Raw genomic sequence first — 12,353 nt, 5'->3', positions numbered from 1 at the left:
CTCATATCAAAAGATCTGACCAAGTCTATTATCGGTCATAAACCATGACAACCCACGTTTGATATCAGTAATCAGAGGTGCAGTGCAATGCGCTCCTCTGTGCTTCCGTTGGAGCAGTCGCCCATTCATAGTCTAATAACCACAGTGTCTGTCCCCCGACTCAGATCGGTTAAATCAAAGGTAAACAAAAGAGGGGCTATACTAACAACCTAATTGGAATTAAAACAACCACTGCAATGATAGAACAGAATAGGAAAATTAGATGTGGACTATTAAATATTAGATCTCTGTCTTCTAAAGCAATATTGGTAAACGATTTGATATCAGATAATCAAATTGATCTAGTCTGTCTTACTGAAACCTGGCTGGGCCATGAAAAATATGTTAGTCTAAATGAAGCCACTCCTCCCAGTCAAATATAATACTCAAATTCCTAGAGGCTCAGGCCGAGGAGGGGGAGTTATATTTGTTTTATATTTTTATATTTGATTCAAGCCTGTTAATTAATCCTAAACCTAAACTAAATTATAACTTGTTTGAAAGCCTTGTTCTTAATCTTCAACATCCAACACGGAAAACATTACAGCCAGTTATAGTCGTTGTTATTTACCGAGCTCCAGGTCCGTAGTCTGAGTTTTTTTATCATGTGTAGTCCTTAAATTAGACAAAGTACTTATTGTAGGTGATTTTAATATCCATGTGGACGTTGACAGCAATAGCTTTAGTACTGCTTTCAACTCATTAGGGGACTGCACATTTCACTTTCCCCTGTTTATTTGCACTACACCGCTCTACCTCACCTGTTAAAATACTTTAAATACTTTTTATTTATCCTATTTTATTCCGTCATGTAAATACTCAAGTGCTTTGATTGTGATTCTGATTATTGATTGTTTATTGTATGTCTTGTTGATAGTTGATTGTTTATATTTATATCATGTTAAATTGTTGATTGTTCATTTTATGTCATGTTAAATTGTTGGTTGTTTATTCTGTCTTTTCTATTTATAAAATCTTATTTTTTTATTGCATTTTGCACCGTGGGTCCGAGAGGACTGAAATTTCATTTGTGCCGTATGTCATGCATGTATAGCACAGCTGACAATAAAGCTGACTTGACTTGACTTGATTATTAGATTCAATTGGTTTCAGTCAGAGTGTGCATAAGGCCACGCACTGTGCTGGCATATGGCATTGAAATTGAGGATTTAATAATATTTCCGCAGAATCCTGTATTATCAGACCGTTTTTTAATAACTTTTGAATTCTTACTACCCGACTATACAAAATTAGATAAAAGCTTCTACACTAGATGCCTATCTGACAGTGTTATAGCTAAATTTAAGGAAGATATTCCAACAGCATTTAATTCAGGCCACATCCACACGTACCAAAACAATCTTTTTTTTACCCGTCTTCCCTGGATTCGTTTCAAGATTTTTTTCGTCCATACGGATCCGGTTTTAAATGAGTCAATGCGCTACTTCATATTCCAGGCCTATAGGCGGCGCTGTTATTGCAGAAATTCACCCAAAAGCGGAGAGGAAAGGAAGTGGTGCGCTGTATACAGAGAGGAAGAGGAAGTGGCACGCTGTATACAAAGCAGACAAGTAGAAGACGAGACCATAACACAAGACGAAGACGACGAAAATGGCTAGTTTAAGGAAACCAGAATCCTTTGTGTGGACTGATAGTGAAGTCGAACTGCTGCTGCGACTCACACTCGACTACAAGGCAAGTCAATTACAAGAAAATGTTGACTGGGAGTCGTGCCAGTCGAAATATATGGATTTAACCCAGTGACAAAGCCCAGGTGACCACGAAGCTTAAGAATATTCGTGGCAAATACAGACGGGCCGTGGACACAGGACATCGAAGTAGCCAAGGACGGGTGGTAATGCTATTTTATGAGCTGTGCCAGGAGATCTGGGGTGGGTCGCCCGCTACACACTCTATCGCCTCAAGCCTCGAGACGGGTGACCTGGTTGAGTTGAGTTCCGAGTCCTCAACAACGACAAAGGAGATGCCTGCATCCCCAAAGTCAACAGAGTCCCTCGACTGTCTCCCTCCTGCAGTTTTAAAACAGAGCCAGGATTTGCTCCAGGTATGCTCATGATTTCAAGTTTAGCTAGCTAGCTATCTATATGTTACAGTGCCGTGTCGTTGTGGGCATTAGGACGGATGCATGTTTATGTATGTGTGTTGCTTCAGTACGTAATTTACAACATAATTTTGTCCTTAACTTGTGCTAATGCTCTGCTCTGCTTAATTCTAGGCCAAGCTGGACAGCCACCAAGGGGATTGATAAAAGAGGAAAGCACAGGCTGACCCAGCAGAGGAGGACCTTAAAATCAAGAGGAGGATGTTGGAGTTAACGGAGTCGTCGGCAAGAAACCACGCCGAAAACATGGCGCAAATAAACACCAACATTGCTAATATAACTAGCACAATACAGGATGGCTTTTCCCTGATGAGGGAATTGCTTATCAGACCCCAGTTTGTACCCCCCCACAGCAGCAGACAATATCATGGGTACCCGCCATCATACATACATTCCACGCCACACTTTCGGCAGACAGTTACACCCAATCAACCTGGACAATACACACCTACACGCAGCCCAGAGAATGAACGGTATTCATTCAGAAGAGCACTACTGCAAGACCATTTGGACTGACCTTTGTTGTATTTCTTTTTTAAAGATTTTTTTTTGCACATTTTAAAAACTGTACTTTTTAATAAAAGAAAGATTTCTGGAAGTGATTGCAGTCATTTGTTTATTTTCACTAGACACACATTATTCACAACACTTTTCAAAATGACAATTAGTACACTATTCTGCCTTCATCAGGTTATGACCTACTGGAGTTTAGAAAAGAGCAGCCGGTAGGAACTGATGACATTTTTGTGGAAAGACAGATAAAATGTTTCTCACTGTATCTGGTATATTGAAGTAGACTATATATATATATATATATATATTAGAGATGCACCGATTGACCGGCTGGTGACCGGAATTGGCCGATTTTCACTTCATCGGCCATGACCGGCGATGAATGCCGATTTTATGCAGGTCAAATGCACTCGGGCGCCGCATGATTTACATCGCGCAACTACAACACCACACGTGCACATGCAGGGTTTCCGCTGTATGCATGTAGCAGCGGCGCACTGCCGCTCCATCAGCTGTTTATGAAATGTCATACAGTCGTAATTATACACGGCTCGAACAGTCAACCGCTCTCTCTCTCCCCTCTGAGGCTGAAAAACTGTAACATGAAAATCGCACTCACGCGGGTCCCGTGAAATATGACAGCTACAGTTTATCGGAAAATAGCGTTGGGCACACTGACCTGAGACGCTATAAACAAAACAAAAAAAAAGAGACGCAGTAGTCCTCCGACACGCTGTATTAACGTTACCGTTTACGCTTTCCAGGTTAGTGGGGATGCATACCGCTCAAAACCAACATTAAAAACGTAGTAATATTTAAAGAGTTTAGTTTTGTTGTTAAACTGTAAAATGAGCGGTGACGTTAAATCATCTGTTTCAGGTAACGGCACTCTAGAGTACCGTCTATTTGCTGGATTGTTCCGAGGTAACCGCCAGTAGCTAACGTTAGCAGATAAGCCTGTTGACAGCAACGGTATTGTTCATATTTATGCACAATGACACATGAAGCAAACTTGCTAAAAAAGGAACTATACCTACACACTGTTTTCAGGTAACGTTACTGTTGACGTTCAAACAGGCCTGTGTGTGTGTTTTGAGAAATATCTTTATACTGCATTAAGGCTATATTTATTTTATTTTTATTTGTTATTTATATATTATTTTATTGCCATTACCTATTTTCCCCGTTTTCATACATACAGAAGTTTAGTTTGCTAAATTTATCAAATTTTTAGTTGGATATTGGATGTGAAAAGAAGGAAATGGTTCTTCCATAACATTGCACTTTAGATGTGTATGAATTTCCCACACCAGGAGTAATTTATATAGTTGTATTTTATAGCGATCGATTATCTATTTAAAAAATGTGCTATGTTCTATGCAAAATGTAACATTTTCTATATATATATATATATATACATATATATATATATATATATATATATATATGTATATATATATGTGTATATATATGTATATATATATATGTGTATATATATATATATAATGTGGAGTCAATGATCAACATTTGTATTTTGTAGCGACAGTTAAGTGTGACTTAGTTTTGTATTTTTTTCATTCATTACAAGCGGTGCGCCATCTTGAAAACAGTCATGAGCAGTCGAACGACGAATGCCGTGCTACCAGTAACCAATAACATAGGTCAAACACAGCATTCGTGGTTCGATTGCTCATGACTGTTTTCAAGATGGCGCACCACTTGTAAACATGAATGAAACTGTCTTCAGAATCTCTTTTTAAATAAACAGTCTGTACACTTACACAGTCTTTTGTTAAGGGTCAAGGTACTTTGTGAATACTCTTCTCACTCTCTTTCCTTCCCCCTCGCTACAGTCTGTGATGTAGTTGTTGCGTTGTAGTGGTGGCTGCAAGTTGTTTGCACATTGTATTGTTCCCGACACAGAATGACCAGCCACAGTCTCCTTACTGTCCTCACAAAAGTTATGGAGAACAAAGCAAGCGTAAATTACATGGGGCAGGTCCTGCAAATTGATATCCATAGGCCTTCTCAGTGCAGCAAATCTGGCTTTAAGGCGACCAAAAGCACACTCGATAACCATGTATGCCCTACACAAACAAAAAGTTTTGTTCTTGTGGTGTGGAGCTACCACTGGAGTATTCCTTCATCAAGTAAGGCAGCAGAGGGTAGGCTGAGTCACCAAGAAAGAAAATGGGTATGTCCTCCTCATCGTCTACAATCTGCTTTTTCAGAGCAGGGATCTTGCCAGTCTTAAAGTATGAGTTGAGCTTTGAATTAGCGATTGCTTTGCAGGTCTGCCTGACAACAACGGACACAGCCTGTCGTGACACGCCAAAGGCGTTAGCAGTCTTTCGTAGCCGTCCTTCGTCGCTCAAGTAGTAGAGCGTCAACGCAACCCTTTTCACCGTCTCAATTGGTGCATGCATGACTGTTGTTTGCCCATCGATGTATGGCCGGAGTTCTTCGCTCAGGACGAGGAGAGATGTTCTGGACATGCGGAAGTTCTCCCTCCATTCTTCATCCACAACGACGCCATTGACAACGTTGTCCCACCAACTACTGGTTCTACCTGGTCTAACCCAAAATCTTCTCCTGGTTGCCCTCCTAGTAGCCCTTCGAGGTGGATTTAAAATGATGTGGCGTATGCGGTCGTCCATAAGCCTTTTTTGCTCAGCGTGGTGGCACAGGAGCATAATATTTTGTCCTAGTAACCCTTATAGGGTCAATATCTTCTCCAGCAGAAACAAAAACATGTAGTCCGCCATTGTTGTTATGAGGAGGGGTAAGAGGTCGGAGGGTATAAGGTCGGGGGGGTGTTGCGATGACATCATCAATACGATAAAAAGCCGGCTTCGCCGTCCAATCGAAGCCAAAAGGGAGCCGTTTTTGAATTTTTTCACCCTTGGACCCGGTTTCAAAAAAGTGCGTTTTCAGGCAGTGCGTTTACTGGATTCGTGTGGACGAGGGGCCCAAATGATGCTAAAATTGTGCGTTGGCACCAAAAAAACGTCTCCGTGTGGACGGCCCCTCAATGTCATGCCTTAATATAACAGAGGACCTTTATGTTAACTTTAGTCCCTCCCAAATTGATACATTTGTAGACGGTGCTACGGCCTGCCTACGGATGACTTTAGACTCTGTTGCTCCCCTCAAAAAGAAGATGATGAAGCAAAGGAAACTAGCACCTTGGTATAACTCCCAAACTCACAAATTAAAACAAATCTCGCGAAAACTTGAAAGTAAATGGCTTTCCACCAAACTGGAAGAATCTCATTTAGATTAGCAAGACAGTCTGAAAACATATAGGAAGGCCCAGAAATGCCAGATCAGACTTACTCATTACTAATAGAAGAAAATAAGAACAACCCAAGGTTTCTTTTCAGCAGTGTAGCCAGGCCTACAGATAATCACAGCTCTATTGAACCATCTATTCCTATAGCTCTGAGTAGTAACGACTTCATGAGCTTCTTTAATGATAAAATTAAAACAATTAGAGATAAAATTATCACCTTTTGCCCTCAACTTCTAACAGTTCACCTTTAAATGCAGGACTACTAGAAAGAATGACAAGACCTGACATATACTGACATAGATTGCTTTTATCCTATAGACCTTCAACAATTAATGTTAAAAGTCTCTTCAGCTAAGCCATCTACCTGTCTCTTAGACCCCATCCCAACGAGGCTACTTAAAGAAGCGTTACCCGTGGTTAACACTTCATTACTAGATATGATCATATGTATCATATGTCTTTATTAACAGGTTATGTACCGCAGTCATTTAAAGTAGCTGTGATAAAACCTCTTCTGAAAAAACCCACCCTCAATCCTGAAGTCTTAGCCAACTATAGACCTATATCTAACCTTCCCTTTCTCTCCAAGATCCTTGAGAAGGTAGTCGCTAATCAGTTATGTGACTTTTTACATAGGAATAGTCTATTTGAGGACTTTCAGTCAGGATTTAGAATGCATCATAGCACAGAGTGAAAATTACTAACGACCTTCTAATTGCTGCTGACAAAGGACTTGTCTCCGTACTTGTCTTATTAGATCTTAGTACTGCATTCAACACTATTGACCATACCATTCTGTTACAGAGACGGCAACATTTAGTTGGCATTAAAGGAATCGCACTAAGCTGGTTTAAGTCCTATTTCTCTGATCGATCTCAATTTGTTAATATTAACGACAAATCCTCCAAGTACGCTAAAGTTAGCCATGGCGTTCCTCAAGACTCAGTGCTCGGACCAATTCTATTCTCCTTATATATGCTTCCTCTAGGCAATATTATTAGGAAACACTCAATTAACTTTCACTGCTATGCAGATGACACCCAATTATACTTGTCAATCAAGCCAGACGAAACCAGTCAGTTAGCTAAACCTCAAGTGTGTATTAAAGATATAAAAACCTGGATGACCTACAATTTTCTGATGTTAAACTCAAACAAAACTGAAGTGAAAACACCTCCAAACTTCATTATCTAAAAATATAGCTACTCTGGATGGCATTGCCCTGGCTTCCAGCACTACTGTCAGAAATCTAGGAGTTATTTTTGATCGGGATTTATCCTTCAACGCCCACTTAAAACAAACCTCAAGAACAGCCTTCGTAACATTGCCAAAAATAGGAACATCCTGTCGCAAAACGATGCTGAAAAACTAGTCATGCATTCGTTACGTTAGCTAATTTATGTCAAAAATCAACAGCTAACTACTTCAAGATATGGTTTTTATTTTTAAATTCATTTAAAACAAAACCATATCATGGCAGTAGTTACCTACTGCTTTTGACATAAATGAGTTAATGTTAGCGTTTGCAACAGATAGCTAACGTAACGTTACTTCAGAAGCTAATAATATACAGACAAACAGAATAAAGTTTAATAAAACACGGTAACTAGGTAAACAGTAATACAAACTACTTACATATGGCCGTAGTGTGACATTTTAAGTGTTGCTGTTCCGATGACATGTCGGCTGCATAGACTGTATGGTCTGCTGCTATGCTAACGTTAGATTGCTTGAGAAGGATGAGTAAAACTAACGTTAGTCACACAAGGAGATATACGTTTTTGTAATTCAAAGAACGGCATTATGATACACAGAACTATTAAGGCATTTCTGTAATATAGGTCAATGATAAAAAATACTGTAGATCAGTGGTTCCCAACCTTTTCTGATTGAGGTTCCCCCACAGCCCTGTCAGATGAACTCACATACCCCTATATCAATTCCCATCGTCTTACTATTCATTATATTAAAGTGTTGATCCTTTTTTCATACAATTGAACAGTAAACATTTAGGTTGGTTTGCAGCTTTTTTATAATTCAATTTTATTTATAGTATCAAATCATAACAACAGTTATCTCAAGACACTTTACAGATAGAGAAGGTCTAGACCACACTCTATAATTTACAAAGACCCAACAATTCCAGCAATTCCCCCAAGAGCAAGCATTTAGCTTTACAGTGATGAGGAAAAACTCCCTTTTAGGGAGAAACCTCGGGTGGCGATGAAAACTTCCTTTTAGGGAGAAACCTCGGACAGACCCAGGCTCTTGGTGGGCGGTGTCTGACGGTGCTGGTTGGGGGTGTGATGAACAGTGGCAATAATTGTCACAATAAAGATAATGGAACTATGACTAGAAATAGTAGTTGTAGTAGTTCATGGCGTAGCAGGGTACTGCAGGGCGTTTCAGGGTTATAACAGTCATCCATTACTTTTAGCTAATCATTTGAACTGTTCGGTCAATACTATTAGCTATTTATTTAAACATATGTGTTAAGGTTTTTCAGTTGATATATTGTTTTAATGAAATCATAATTTAAATTATTTTTGTCCTTTTTCCAAGTATCCCCTGGCAACAGCAGAAGTACCCCTGTTTGGGGATTCACTGCTGTAGATTGTCTAGCGATTTTTTTCAATATGCTTCCAACAGGTGTTGTGTCAAATACTGTTTCCCCGTAGATTTGTGTTTCCTGCTACTAGCGATCTAATTGGAGATAAATAGTCAATCAGAATTGACCTTCTTTAATTCTCCCTTTGGTTGATTTTTTTGACAAGTTGAGTGAGTGTGTGCAGGCAGAGTAGAACGCGCACAGAGTGGAGAGGTGGGGAGAGAGCGGGAAACATAACCTGCGCACTGAGAAAGAGTTTGTGAGAGAGTATATGAGTAAACTACATGACAGGGGTTGTTATTTTACGTTAATATGGATAATAGCAAACATGCAAATACAATTATTGAGCACGGGATAGATTTTTGTTTGCTCAAACAAAATAATTTTTTCTTGTGTATAATTTCTTTTCAAACTAATGTATGCGCTTGCAAAATACAGTAGATTTCTCTGTGCTCAAACTACACAGTTGCTCGCTCAGGAATGAGGCTACAGGTGATCACATCAAGTCTACAAGCTCTCACATTTTGCAACATATTCACCTTTATAGTTAACAACCTTAGAAAGACACCCATGTATGTAAGTCTTTTTACACAAAACTCAGAATTGTAAAAGCAATTCAGTTCTTTTTCTGTTGTTGAGTGCAGTATCGTGTACATAGTAAAACAGAAGATATCAAAAGAGTCTGAGCTAAAGGGTGATGTTATGTCAGGGTGCTTGAATATCAGGAGTTGACTTTGGAGATTATCTGACAGTCATTTGCATACAGACACTTCTGACAGAATCAATGAAGCACAGAGCTCTTAGTATTTTCCTCCTTTATTAAATGGTGGTGAAATGTTCATGAAGAAGGAGACACTCGTCTTTTACATGAGAGGGAAGTACAACTTGCTCCAGAGTGATACCATGTATATGCAATAATTGCAGGCATTGCTTGGTTGCATGATCAAACTAGCTCACCACTGCTGATGGTCTTTGATGAATAAAATAGTATGCCGACATTTCTTAATTAATGAAACATCTTTTTAATATAACTTTTGATCATGTGTTTTTCTTGATTTCATACTGCTCAAGGCAGCTGTTTTTGGAAGTAAAAAAATTGTTTCTGATCAGCAGCATTAACCCTCAGAAACCAAGGAAATCTGCTTTAATACAAGTTATTTTTTCATTGTAACAAAAGGATTTGAATATTTATTCTATAAACATGCTGTATATATCACACGGTCACACCAGTTTCATCAACATTTCAGTAACAATATTACTATGACAATAACAACAACTTCAATGACAGCAACAATGATTAAAGATGCATGTAAAAATAAACTCCACAGCTAATTAATGCTTTGTATTCTCCAGTACAAAATGAAAAAATAACTAAAATGAAATAAATTAAAAGAACTGAAGTCCATGGCTATTAATTATTGTTATTGTTATTATTATTAAAGTGCCCATATTATGCTCATTTTCAGGTTCATAATTGTATTTTGAGGTTGTACCAGAATAGGTTTGCATGGTTTAATTTTCAAAAAAACACTATATTTTTGTTGTACTACACATTGCTGCAGCTTGTCTTTTGACCCTGTGTGTTGAGCTCTCTGTTTTAGCTACAGAGTGAGGCATCACACTTTTATCCCATCTTTGTTGGGAGTCGCACATGCGCAGTAGCTAGGTAAGATCTACTAGCTAGAAGCTACCGCTGCTAGCAGTTAGCCACCTCGTTCTCAATGGCAAAACACTGCTACAACACACACACACACACACACACACACACACAAGTTCACCCTAATCTACAAAATAAATTGTATAGAACTACTTACATGTCTCTCGCCTGCAGGTATTCCATGTAAAGTTGGAAGTGCGCCCTCATTTAGAAGAAGTCTCCCGGCTAATCCTGCCTTGTACTGACCGAAGTTGGAGAAACAGCTAGCTGATGTAGTATTAGCTAAAGTGGTTAGCACACACCAAATGTTTCGGCCGATGACGTAGACGGCCCTGTCGATTTTGACCAGCTCACGCGGAGACTGAAGGCAGGATACATTCAGAAACCCGTATCTCACTCAAAACAGCATGGATGTTTTTTTTTCCAAGTTTGTATGCGTGTGGGAGCACCAGAGACACAAAAGAACACCCCAAATCCCAGAAAAAGTGTTTTTTTCATAATATGGGCACTTTAACCTTTTATCCAAGTGTTTTTTTTTTAACGCTAGTATTACTACGGAGCAATGTTATTATAAATGGGTCCCCATTTTGTTTGTATCGTGCATATGCACACAAGGGTGGTTGTGATACTATGATGTGCTGAGGGTGGCACTGCTAGCATGTTTCTTTTTTAAAACACGAACACATCTGTTATTTTGTTGCATTTAACGTTCCTGCAGGCTTTTCTTCTTTTTAACTTACTTATTATTAACTACTTATTTCAAACATACATACACACAACACATACATTAGGAACGCACATTAGGAGATACTCGTACAGTTTCAGTTCTAACATATAATCATGCCCTCACTTCCTATCTTCAAATATTCTGTCCCTCTTAAAAGGAGGGGACATAATCAACATGTAACAATGAGTATATACCTTTACTGTCAATTGTACTGCAATAGGTGTACAAATACAACTTAAGTGGAAGAAAAAGAAAAAAAGAAAGAAAAAAAAAGAGGTGACTCAAGTGACATTATCTGTATTATTGGTAACCATCTTTGATCAAACCTGTCTGACTTCAATCTCGCTGTGATTTTCTCCATTATGAACACCCCTTTGCCCTTTCTCGCCATTCCGTTATACTGGGAGGCTGTGGCTTCAACCAAGAAGCTGTAATTGTTTTCTTTGCTATGAAAAGCAGAATTCTCAGTAAGGAAATCAAGCTCCTCTCTGCAACATTATCTGAGACTATACCCAGTATGTACAATGCTGGATCTAAATTAAAATACCCAAAACATGTTTTATTTCCTTTTGGATATTCTTCCAAAAATCTAAAATCATTGGGCAATCCCAAAATATATGTGTAAAGTCCCCCACCAATCCGCAACCCCTCCAACATCTCTGAAGTATTACTGTACTTTGAGGTAATAGCTGGAGTGTTAAAATACCTCATTTTGATCTTCCAGTCAAACTCCCTCCATGTTGGGCTGCTAGTTACCTTGTGTCCTGCTTTGAATTTCTTCCCAGTGTTCATCTGTTATTATAATATTTGCTTCCAATTCCCATTTTCCCTTGACATCCAAATTGTTGTTGTTAGATTCCTGTTGTAGTATCTTATACAATTTTGATATAACCACTTTCTTTGTCTCTCCCTCTGTATATGCCATTAGTAATTCTTCTAGTTTCGATGGGGCTCTACAGATATTCTCCCACTCCTTATGTAAGTAAGGTAATGTCTTAGTTGTAAAAACTTATAAAAATCATGGGCTGGTAAATTAAATTATTGTGCTAACTGTTGGAATAACTTTAAGGTTTGCCCCTTAAACACTTATATAATAGATGGGCACACCCCTGGATCTTCTGCATCCATCGTAGATGGCAAAAAAATCAGGGTTTATCGAAATTCGGGTGGCTCTACAAATGGAGTTCGAATACATATGAATTTCTTACGTATCATTGACCATACTCTCATTGTCCCCCTGATCCAGACATTGCCCACCTTCAGCCTCTTTAGTGTTATGTCACTCAAAAATGGAAGCAAATCTATTTTTGCAAGAATTTTGTTCCATTCCCACCCATGATGGATCTGCATCTTTTGTAATCCACATAATTCTAGCCCTAAATTGAGCAGCCCAGT

The 12,353-nt window shown here is 38.8% G+C and overlaps 1 pseudogene; it reads left to right on the top strand.

Annotated features, from left to right (window-relative positions):
* The first annotated feature begins 236 nt into the window (after positions 1-236).
* Positions 237-2,305, top strand: LOC144537481 (uncharacterized; annotated as a pseudogene).
* The last annotated feature ends 10,048 nt before the right edge of the window (positions 2,306-12,353 follow it).

Source organism: Sander vitreus, chromosome 22 (assembly GCF_031162955.1).
Source record: "Sander vitreus isolate 19-12246 chromosome 22, sanVit1, whole genome shotgun sequence".
In the NCBI taxonomy this organism is placed as follows: Eukaryota; Metazoa; Chordata; class Actinopteri; order Perciformes; family Percidae; genus Sander; species Sander vitreus.
The sequence above is the reverse complement of the archived record's forward strand: the minus strand, read 5'-3'. Positions and strand labels throughout refer to the sequence as shown.